Consider the following 12,117-nt stretch of genomic DNA (forward strand, 5'->3'; position numbering starts at 1 on the left):
AGTGGAGTGATAGCAGACACTTCCAAGGACTGCCATGAGGACTGAGTTTATGTCTAGAAAGTGCCTGACAGTGCCTGGCAGGAGGCAGCAGCCCATCAATAAGTAGTAGCTGCCACCACTATTGTCAGCATTTTCGTGTTTTCTACTAGGCTGCCTCATCACACCCAGGATACTGAGGCCAGCCAGCAATGAAGCAACTGTCCCATGGTCACATTGCTAATGTATGTTGAAAATGAAGGGTGCAGATCCAGGTCCGTCCCACGCCATCTTGAGACTTGACTCCTCTCCTCTCCTCTCCTCTCCTCTCCTCTCCTCTCCTCCCCTCTTCTCTCCTCTCCTCCCCTCTTCTCTCCTCTCCTCTCCTCTCCTCCTCTCCTTTTTTTTTTCTGCCTTAGTTTACCTCCTTGAGCCGTGGGCATTGAATACGGTTGATGCTGTTGGCATCAGCAGAAGGGCCCTCATCCTCCATATTGCCTAAATATCAATATCGAGGAATGGAGAGAGTAGCCAGCCTTGGCAGACAACTTCACCATGTGTGAGGTACTTTCACTTACACGGGCCTTTGTGGAATCCACAGTCTTGCCTTTGTGGATGGGAAACCTAATGACTTCTTTAGGATACTTTCGCTTGGGCTAAGCCCTTATTTGCACATGCCAGAGGGTGATTCTCTAACTGCTGGGATATTTACTTCTGTGACCTGCATAAATCTCAACTCTGCCCTTTATGGGCTATGCAGCCTCAATCATTCCATGCCTCCTTCACCCAGAAAAGGTGATACTTCTTTCCGCGCTACCCGACCAGGGGTCCATAAGGCGTTGTTTTTGATTCCTGGCGTAACTTAAGGGGAAGCTGTCACAATGTCCGGAGCCCTTGATGTCCTGCAAATGAAGGAGGAGGACGTCCTCAAGTTCCTTGCAGCAGGAACCCACCTAGGTGGCACCAACCTTGACTTCCAGATGGAACAGTACATCTACAAAAGGAAGAGTGATGGCGTCCACATCAGCAATCTGAAGAGGACCTGGGAGAAGCTGCTGTTGGCGGCTCGTGCTATTGTGGCCATTGAAAAACCTGCTGATGTCAGTGTGATATCCTCCAGGAACACTGGCCAGAGAGCTGTGCTGAAGTTTGCTGCTGCCACTGGAGCTACTCCCATTGCTGGCCGCTTCACACCTGGAACCTTCACTAACCAGATCCAGGCAGCCTTCCGGAAACCACAGCTTCTGGTAGTTACCGATCCTTGGGCTGACCACCAGCCTCTCAGGAGACATCTTACGTGAACCTGCCTACCATTGCTCTGTGTAACACAGACTCTCCTCTGCGCTGCGTGGACATTGCCATTCCGTGCAACAACAAGGGAGCCCATTCAGTGGGTCTGATGTGGTGGATGCTGGCCCGGGAGGTTCTGCGCGTGCGTGGTACCATCTCCCGTGAACACCCCTGGGAGGTCATGCCTGATCTCTACTTCTACAGAGATCCTGAAGAGATTGAAAAAGAAGAGCAGGCCACCGCTGAAAAAGCTGTGACCAAGGAGGAGTTTCAGGGTGAATGGACGGCCCCAGCGCCCGAGTTCACTGCTACTCAGCCTGAGGTTGCTGACTGCTCCGAAGGCATGCAGATGCCTTCTGTGCCTATTCAGCAGTTCCCCACTGAAGACTGGTCTGCAGCGCCCACTGCTCAGGCCACCGAGTGGGTGGGAACAACCACTGAGTGGTCTTAGGCTGCTTGTCACGGGCTCTCACGCAAACATGGAAATGAGGTTGATGGAAAATAAACATCAGTTTCTACAAAAAAAAAAAAAAAAAAAGAAAAGGTGATACTTATAATGAGACAATAGATAACAACCACAGGGCCCAGCACTTGTAAGATTGATAAATAAGAGATAACTATCGGGGTCGGTGCTGTGGCGTAGTGGGTAAAGCTGCCGCTTGCAGTGCTGGCATCCCATATGGGAGCTGGCTCGAGTCCTGGCTGCTCCACTTTCAATCCAGCTCTCTGCTATGGCCTGGGAAAGCAGTAGAAGGTGGCCCAAGTCCTTGGGCCCCTGCACCCACATGGGAAGACCTGGAGGAAGCTCCTAGCTCCTGCTTCGGATCAGTGCAGCTCCGGCCATTGCAGCCAATTGGAGAGTGAATCAGCAGATGGAAGACCTCTCTCTCTGTCTGCCTCTCCTTCTCTCTCTGTGTAACTCTGACTTCCAAATAAATAAATAAATCTTAAAAAAAAAAAAAAAAAGAAATACTATCAGGCTGAAAAACACCCATATTTGATTGTAATTCTTCTTTTCTTTTCTGCAGTAGAAACAGCTGGGTAAAATTGAATTTCTTTTCTTTTTTTTTTTTTTGACAGGCAGAGTTAGACAGTGAGAGAGAGACAGAGAGAAAGGTCTTCCTTTTCCATTGGTTCACCCCCCAAATGGCCGCTATGGCCGGTGCACTGTGCTGATCTGAAGCCAGGAGCCAGGTGCTTCCTCCTGGTCTCCCATGCAGGTGCAGGGCCCAAGCACTTGGGTCATCCTCCACTGCCTTCCTGGGCCATAGCAGAGAGCTGGACTGGAAGAGGGGCAACCGGGACAGAATCCGGCGCCCCGACCGGGACTAGAACCCAGAGTGCTAGCGCCGCAGTCAGAGGATTAGCCAAGTGAGCCGCTGTGCCTGCCAAATTGAATTTCAAGAGATAAAATTAGAGAATACCAAGAAACCTATGGACACATAGGGGATTGGGCAAGAACCCAGTGTTTTAGGAAAAAAGCAGTGCCTCTGTTCTGGCTCTCTGCTATGGCCTGGGAAAGCAGTAGAAGATGGCCCAAGTCCTTAGGCCCCTGCACCTGCGTGGGAGACCTGAAATAAGCTCCTGGCTCCTGGCTTCGGATCGGCATAGCTCCAGCTGTTGCGGCCATTGGGGAGTGAACCATTGGATGGAAGACTTTTCTCTCTCTCTCTCTCTCTCTCTCTCTGCCTCTCCTTCTCTTTCTGTATAACTCTGACTTTCAAATAAATAAATAAATCTTTGAAAAAAAGAAAAAAGAAAAAGAAAAAGAAAAAAGCGGTGCCCAAGGGTGTGGCTTTGGTTCAGGACCAAGGATAGTACCAAGCTTGCTCCCCTGGCTTCCCTACCCCTCACTTGGGATGCTCCATCTGTAGGGCTGAGTAAAGATCTTCTCTGCCTCTGGGCACAGGTAATTTCATTTAATGTGTCCTGTGTTTGCCACCAGTCTCCCAACGTCTGTACCTGCCTCACACCTGAAACGCTTCTGCTTCCTCTCTTTATCACAACACATTTCTAACACCGCAAGGAGCACCCGGAATAAAGCAAGCACCTTTGCGCCTGCCACTCAGTTATAACAGATGTTGACATTTTGCTACAATTGCTTCTGGTCTTCTTGTTTTCAAAATGAAAACTGGCAGAGGCCTTTGCAGCTCACTCTGTGTGCCTCCCTGTCAACATCTCTCCTTCCTCCCCAGAGGTGATCATGAATCTTCCGTCTCTCCTTCCTTTCACCACCTCCAGTTCCGTGCCAGTAGCCCAATCCTCCACATCTGTCAAGCACGAGATCAAGGTCCCTCTCCTCCAGCTCATGGTGATCTCTCTTGCAGATCACTTTTTCACTCAGTTGTGGAGGGCTTTCTGTGATTTTTTTGGATCATAACCATTCATTAATCATGTGTGGAACAGCCTCTACGTTGAGATAGCACTCTCCTACTTGCTGGAGCTGCAGATACAGGATATAGCATGTGGGGAAATGTTATTGTGCAATGAGCAGAGAGCTTGTTGGAAGAATAACTCATCTTCTGAAGTCTGCCATAAGGAATTAGATCTCACATATATGCTTGGGGCCTTGTGACCAGAAGACTGAACATGGTGTGAGAATAGGAAGCAAGGTATGGGTGCCTGTTATAGGGGAGACCTTGTATGAAACTCTTTAAATTCATGGTCTCATTCGATGTTCCATAAACCAGCAAGAGGCTTCAAAAACCACCAAATGTGCTCAAAAGTGCAATCCATATTTTAGTTGGGGCCTTTTATCATCAATATCTGTATTTATCTGGCTCCCTCTTAAGACCATGAGCAACCTGAAACAGACTGAGCCTAATCCATCTGCGATCCCCAGGCCCAAACTATCCTTCAGCAGGTATTTGTGTGCTGTGGTAGAGTCTGGGGCACATGGGAAAGAAGGCCATGTGGTCTCTGTCCTCCCAGGAGCTTGTACTCCAGGTGAGGGAGGGCAGGCTTTGGTAACAGATGCAGGAAAGCAGGGATCCAGGATATGTGCTCTGAATGGGAGGTGGGATAACTCACATCTGGCCACAGTACCTGGGGATGTATCTTTTACATAGGGACCTTGCATTACTGTAGCCCAGCCAGCCTTTCTCCTTCCAAAGGTCTGACTTTCCTGGCTCCACCCCTGGCTTCGCTGTCTGCCCTGTTGCTTGTTCACCTTTGCTTTTTATGAGGCTACCGTTGAGGCCATGGCTTCAGACTCTGTTCCATAATACCCCTTGCAAGAGCCCACGTTTTTTTTCTTCAAACAGTCTGGGGCAGGGGCTTTTAACATCTGTGTGTCTCAGGCCACCTTGGCAGACGACGAAACCTATGCCTCATCTGCAGAACAGTGGCTTTTAGATGCATTGAATGATATTAAAGCAGTAGACATTGAGTAGCTCAGAGTGTCTGTGGGTCAGGAGGCTGAGTATGACACAGCTGGGTCCTCTGGCTCAGGAATTCTCACAAGGTTGAAACTCAGCCAGAGTTGCAGTCACTGTACAAGTGAACTGAGATGAAATGCTTTCAAGCTCACTTGTTTGTGTCTGATGAATGTGTTATCTCTTGGGATGTTGGATTCAGGGCTTCCGTTCCTCCACGACTGGTCACCAGAAGCTGCTCTCAGCGCCTTTCCCCATGGACCTCTCCAAAGGGCAGCTGGAAAGTATAAACCAGGCAGAAGTCGTCTTTGGTAACTGCAACCAGTATATGATCTTTTGGCCTACTTTATGCATGGGAAGCAAGTCACTAGCTGCATATCATGTTAAGGGAGAGGATTATGCAAGTTGTAAACAGCAGGAGGTGGGGTCACTGAGGGTTCTCTTAAGGGCCTGACTTTTGCGAGTACTAGAGGTGCTTATTTACTAAGGAATCAAAGAAGGTCTTCTAGAGGTTCAACCTGGGTATAAGTGATGACTTAAGGTCCCTGCAACAGTTGATGTGTGATATGAAATTACCTGTGATTTAAGTGGATGATAGAATCACAGGTGCTGCTGATAAACTGTGGTTTGTTGCTTACATTCACAAGTGATAGAAATGCTAAATTGCAGTTTGAGGTGAGTGAAGTAAAGCTGCCTTTTGTTCCTTATCCACCTTGACTGATCCCCAGAAGTCAGTCTTCTGATCCTTTCAGAAATTCTGGACTAAAGTTAAGATCCCTTCCTCGAGAGATGGAAACAATGCAGGAATGGTTCCTTGGCTGACCACAGGTGATGGGGGCTGTCCACTTCAAGAACCTGGCTTGCCCGAGTCTATGAGGAGTCCCCAAAGGGTTTACAATATGGCTAGAAGTTAGTGGGATCAATGCTGTCTAATTTCTTGTTCTCAGTCTCATGTATTTATAAAACCTATTTTGTTCCCATGCAAGGTACTTCAAGAACTTTTTAGATAATAGAATTAACTATAAGTTTATTTTGTTGCAAAAATTTTGAAATCTATGCATAGCTTTTTTATAACATTCATCATCCATGGACATTTTGAAGAACCCTCTTAAGGTGATCAGGATTTAAGACTAGACCTATTTTACTCATCTAATCATTAATCCATTGGGTCATTCCCACACTCTTCCATTCTTTCAGAACACGTTGTAATATGAACCACTACTATATGCCATGCACAGAAATGGATGGCGGTGCCAGTGGTCTCCACATAGTAGTCGAAGACACAATTCCTGACCTCCAGGAACTCCAGATTGATCACAGTGATCCTTGTCACCCCTCCCACCAAGGACATGTGCATGGCTCTGACATTTCTTGTAGAGAGAACCATTCTACTTCTACCCATTCCTGCACCTGACCACTTCCGTATAGAAATTTCTACAGAGGAATTGGGGAGGAAACGTTCATCCTGGCTTGTTCTTTATGAAAGAATGGGCTTTCAGACCCACAGATGTTCTCCTAGCTTCTACTTTTGCTATATGTTTTACTCACTGCTGCTGGCCTTGCCCTGAGTCAGGAGGAAAGGAGAAATGAAAGAGAGAGGGAGAGAGAAAGAAGGAAGGAGTTCTGTAGGATTGTAGTTGAAACTGGATGAGCACTCTCCATTAGAAGAGGCAGGGGCAGGAAGCCTATTCTGGACTAATTTCTAAGCCATTCCATCTAATCTGTATTTACTAACATGGGACAAGCATTTCCTCCCTACCTAATTCACAATTCTATGGTTCAGATAGACGGGGGATAAAATGGTTACTATTAAGCATTTCCTGTCCTCCCGTGGTCACATCCAGGGTGACACACAATTACCCGTGTCTTAGCCAGAAACCCACATGGGTGTCAGGGACCCAGGGACCTGGGTCATCCTCTGCTGCATTCCCAAGCACATCAGCAGGGAGTTGGCCCAGAAGTGGAGCAGCTGGGAATCGAACTGGTACCCACATGGGATTCCAGCACTGCAGTGATAGCTTAACCAGCTGTGCCACAGAGCTGGTTCCGGCCCACAATTTTTTTGTCCCATGCAAGAGGCCATAATGCACTTTAATGAAACTTTGTTAAGCAAATATGCATTCAACATCTATTAGGGTAGAGGCTGGAAACTGAGGCAGGAATAAGAAAGAAGAGTTTCTGTTCTCACAGATCTTGTGTACTAGAGGTGAGAGGCGAGACATGTAACAAGGAAGTCACTCAAGACGTGGGTAAGATCCTGCAAAGTGCTCTAGAAGAAAGGGACCGTAGGCTGGGGAGAGAAGGACCAGGTGACACATATGATGGCCAGAGTAGCCAGGAAAGGCCTCTGTGAGAAGCAGGCGTCTGATCTGAAACCTGTGTGACAAGAAGGAGTTGTGAAACTAGAGGTTGAGCAGAGAACATTTCAGGCACGGAAAACTGCACGGGCCCTGAGGCATCGCATGTGTGGGCCTGTGTTCACTCAGTGGTGCTCAGAGAAGCACATGTGATCCGGTGGGTTTGATGTACAAGTCGTATGATGTACAAGTCGCATGAATACATTCTCCTCTACTGAAACAGTGTTTCTTCCAGTGCCTATGCCTTACTGATCCTTACCTATTGCACTTTTGAAAACTAACCTTGTCTACACTCACATGAGGGGGCTCAGGGATAATTCTTGAGATCTGAATGTCTACTAACGTTAGGGTCTGTTTTTCAAGAACAGGATGGGATAACTCCTGTCTTAATCTTCCTGTTGTCCTAAACTCTACAGATACCTTTATGTTGATCCATTTCCTCTTCAGTTTGATAGACTTTAGACTTCCTAACAAGGCAATCACATAGCAACCTTCATGGAACCTCATCCAAAGACATTCCTGATTTCCGTGAAGCTCTGCCCTTTCTTTCTGAGGGAGATTTCCTAGCCTGGGAGGACCCTGCGATGTTGTGAATACACCATTGTGTATCCACCACTTACCACGATTTTCCCCTTTGGCTGTCTGCAAGTTCCCATGCAGGGAGCCAGCTGTGTCTAGCACTTCCTCCTGTCTCTTCCTGCTTCTCTCTCCTGATTAGTCAAGGCCCTTCCTTGATGAAGAGAAAGAGCTGGCAGATCTTCCTAACCTGCCTTCCTTCTAAGACTCCTTTGGCCACAAACACTAAGCGAAGAGCTCAGAAAGAGGACCTAAGAAGGGGGCTTTTTGGGGGACATCTGTGAGTCACTGGCAAAATCACTGTACAGACAGGCTGAGGCAGGTCCTCCCTGAACATCTGATGACTCACTACCGTGGGGAGTGATGGCCATGCAGCAGATAATGTGTCAGTCTCTCTTCTGTCTGGCCCTGGACATCCAAAGAGACTGCAGTTCCCTCCATGTGCAACCACTACAGGGATTTAATTCTACAAGAAATTGAAACCAACACGGAGAGTAATAAAGCCCTGCTCTCCAGGCGGTTGAGCTGAAGTTACAGATTGCAATCCTGGCCAGAAATCTCCTAAGCAATGTCTTGTTGGCTCCAGTCCATCCTTTCCACAAACACAAATGTTCTAACTCTTGTCTGAATGTGTCATCATCTTTAACGTCACCTTTTATTTGGCAGTGATCAGTGCAGAGCAGATGAGCACCACGTTCTGCAGGGTAGGGAATAAGGGCAGGTTCTGAGAACTAAGCACCTGCTATGCTCTGCACGTGACAGACATGATCTCATTTGATTCATACATGTTCTGAAGTCAACACGGTTTGCTCTAATTCTGACTGTGGGACTGAGGCTCAGACAGTCTCAACAATCTCCCCAGGTTCTCACAGGCAGGAAAGGATAAAACAGACTACAGAAATAAGGTTACCTTACGCTCTCAACATGCAGACCAAGGTAGGCTTGGGAGTAAAGGAGAGGACTACTAATGATTTTGCCAGGCAATAGACATGTAGGTGGGATGTCCGGCAGTCCAGAATGCACACATACCTGAGTTCTGACTCAGAGTGTTTTTGGCTCCAAAGCCCAGCTTTTTTTCTCTTCACCCAATTGGTTCCCAGTAAGAGGAGAATTTTGAATCCAACAATCCCATTCTTATGTGACACTCTTTCTTGCTGTTTTCTGCCATCTTGTCCCGTCCTGAGATATTGGGAGGGAGCCTGGACAGTTCTGCTTTCCAGGATCCCAATGGACCCTTCTGAGGTGCTGCTAGGTGTAGGAGGTCCTGTATCTGATAATATATCATATTTGAGGGCATGAACTTGTTCTTGTTCACCACTGTGTCTCAATAATCTATGCAGGGGCATGCAGTAGGTACTCACCAAGCGTTCGTTCAGTAAATGAGTGGATCATGGAATGAATGAAATTGTGTAGAGAGGGAAAGGGATGCGTGTCTCTGCGTGTTCAGAGAATGTAAATGAGACTGGGATGTGCAGCATATAAAGAGAAACCAGAAAGAGGTGAACCGTGGCTGCAGCCGCCCGGCTGAGGTCCTTCTTCATTGGACAGACAGAGCCTGAGCCAGAGTCTCTGGGCAGAAAAGTGACACGGCCTGATTTGCATTTTGGAAAGAAGCCTCCTGTGGCGGTGGTGTTCCAGGGTGAGCCTGTGAGAAACTGGACACTAAAGGTATTTAGAACATGTTTTCAAAAGGACTACTGAGTGCCTGGCGTACTATAACCTTTTACATATTTGAAACATCTCCAACTCTGGGCTAGCACCACCCTGCACAGGGTCAGTTTCTGGATACACCCTCTGCACAGTAATTGGTCACCACTGTGGGACACCTACGAGTCATCTTTCAGGGGAAGAGCTCTTCCTGTTTGCCTTCTGATATCTCTCCCAATATCAATAGCGGATGGGTGGGACCCACGGGGTGGGACCCACCCACCCGGGTTCAGGAAAGTAAGCAGCACTGTCTCTGATCATAGCAGATCCACAAACTGGGATTTATCCTGAAACTATTTGCTGTCCATGGGCTCCAAGCCATTGGAAGGCTAGGACATGCATTGCAGCCCTCCAGCGGGGGGCAGGGTGCATGAGGGCCCTGTAGACACGGGTGTTCCCCCAAGCAAGGCTGTGGTTCCTACTGCCCCACCAAGGCAGCCCAGGGCACCTTGCTGTTTGCAACCCTTCGTCCTGGGGCTTCCCGCAAAGCTTCGCCCTGTCTGGCTCGGAGGCCAAGAGGCAGTGTGAGATGAAAGACCCTGTTCACACCTATGGCGACTGGAATGCCGTGCATATAAACCAGGCGATGTGGAGACTGATTCATAAGCACTTCACAGTCCCATGATGAATGGCCAGTCCCTGTATCAACCCTTTAATTGGCTTCCCGCAAGGGACAGGCGGCTTCTGAGATGGTCTTGGCCCAGCGTGGGGTGGGGGCATTCAGGCCCTGTGCTCAGTGGTGCTTGAACACACACTTCCCCTGTCACCAAAGCATGTGACCAGCAACCACCCTCACTGCCCGCTTGCCCAGATCGATCCTCCCTCCAGCACCATCTGCCCCCCTCAGGTTGGTCCCGGCCTGGTCCTCATGCCCCACCTCTTGTTGAAGTCTAACTCATCCCTGGTCTCTAACTTGGCATGTGCTTTCCCCAACATCATGCACGCTCTGACAAAAGTTTCCCTTGGCATTGCACGTGGATGTTATAATGTAGGCCCCGAGCTCTGTTGGCACTAATGAGCAGACTTCTGCTTGTAGCACTGGGGCCAGAGTGAGTCACAGCACACCCCTAACTGCAAAGGAGGCTGGGGACGCTGATGATTGGCTTCCCAGTTCCCTAGGGGAGGTGGCAGTGGGGGAGGCTGTTGGGAGAGGCTTTTGGGAGTCAATTGACAGCTACCATTATCATCCCCGTTTCACAGATTAGGAAACCAAGGCACATGGAACGTAATTAGCTTGCTCAAGATCACCGAGTTGGAAGTAATGAAGACGTGACTAACTTGCGGGCTGAACACCCCTGAGTGTGTGCTAGTAAAGACTTCATGGGAAGAGGAAGACGCAGATGGATTCATGACAAATCAGGAGGTGGAATGGCTGTCGGTGACATCAGGGAGAGCAGAATGGAGGCCATCTCCAGGATTTTCCCTGAGATGGGATGTAGCAGAGCATTCCTTGGGCATGTAATTAATATTATGTGATTATTGAGTGAGTTCCCTGTGCTGCTCCTGCTATGTGTTGCCTCTAATTCTGTAATAAGTTTGTATCATGAACTTCTTTAAAAAAAAAAGGAGAAAAGGCAGGCTCCCGGACACCGTGGATTTGCCCCAAGTCACAGTGATGGTAAATATAGATGACAGCTGGTCGTCAGCTGGACCTGGGTGCTTCGTAGTCCACTCAATGACTCGACAATGTTCCACGCTGCCTTCTCACAAGGAAAACGAGACGGGAGGCCTCTGGGCAGCTTCTGTGAATCGCGTGCTGTTGGAATTCCTGTCCTTTCTCAACCCAGATTTGTAAACAGAGGCTTTGGAAGCCAAAGTACACAAGGGCCGATGCAAACAAGTTGTCCGGCGAGGAGAAAGTCGAATGTGTGACTGGTGGGTGTGCGTCTGCCTGAAGCATGTGTCCCCAGGGACTCCTGCTGTCTCCATGGCCTGGCTGCCTTGGCCTGGTGGTCTGCAGATGGCCGCAAAGTATCTCGGGGCTGTCCAGCTGCAGCCTGGGCGGTCTGGGAGGGGGTGCGTGAGGAGGCGGGGCTGGATGGCCAGCTGACAGGGTTCAGTGTGGCTTCTCCCAGGCTCCTTTTAAAGGAAAAAAGAGAAAACATAGGAAAAGATATTTGCCATGACTTGAAACGAGAACATCCCACATTAACAAAGTTATCATTTGCTCACTGATTTAAAAAATCTTTGTTGAGCCCATTCGGTGCAACAGGCTCTGTCCCCATGGCTCCTGGGGACAGAACAGTGCTGGCCATCAGGGAGCTTCCCAGTTACTGGACAGAGACAAAGAGGCAGGAGGCATGGAAGTGTTTATCATGTGCTATAAGAACTAAGTGCAGCCAGGTAAAGCGTAAGTATGAAAAGTCAGGGCAGGGGCTGGCGCCATGGCTCACTTGGTTAATCCTCCACCTGCAGCGCTGGCATGCCATGTGGGCGCCAGGTTCTAGTCCCGGCTGTTCCTCTTCCAGTCCAGCTCTCTGCTGTGGCCTGGGAGGGCAGTGGAGGATGGCCAAGTGCTTGGGCCCTGCACCTGCATGGGAAACCAGGAGGAGGCAGCTGGCTCCTGGCTTCGCATTGGTGCAGTGCCGGCCGTGGCAGCCATTTGGGGGGTGAACCAACAGAAGGAAGACCTTTCTCTCTGTCTCTCTCACTGTCTAATAAATAAATAAATAAATAAATAAATGTCAGTGCAGACAAAGTAACACTTCAACAGACACCTGAACAAAGCAAAGGAATAGACCAAGGGTGGACAGGATACTCTAGAGAAGGGACAGCACACTCAGAAGTCCTGAGGAGGGCGTGGGCCTTGGGCTGCCTGGCATGTGTGAAGCACAGCA

General features: G+C 48.8%; 1 pseudogene; it reads left to right on the top strand.

The window, feature by feature from the left end:
* The first annotated feature begins 790 nt into the window (after positions 1–790).
* On the top strand, positions 791–1,779 carry LOC100358078 (small ribosomal subunit protein uS2-like; annotated as a pseudogene).
* The last annotated feature ends 10,338 nt before the right edge of the window (positions 1,780–12,117 follow it).

This window comes from Oryctolagus cuniculus, chromosome 6 (assembly GCF_964237555.1).
Source record: "Oryctolagus cuniculus chromosome 6, mOryCun1.1, whole genome shotgun sequence".
Taxonomy (NCBI): domain Eukaryota; kingdom Metazoa; phylum Chordata; class Mammalia; order Lagomorpha; family Leporidae; genus Oryctolagus; species Oryctolagus cuniculus.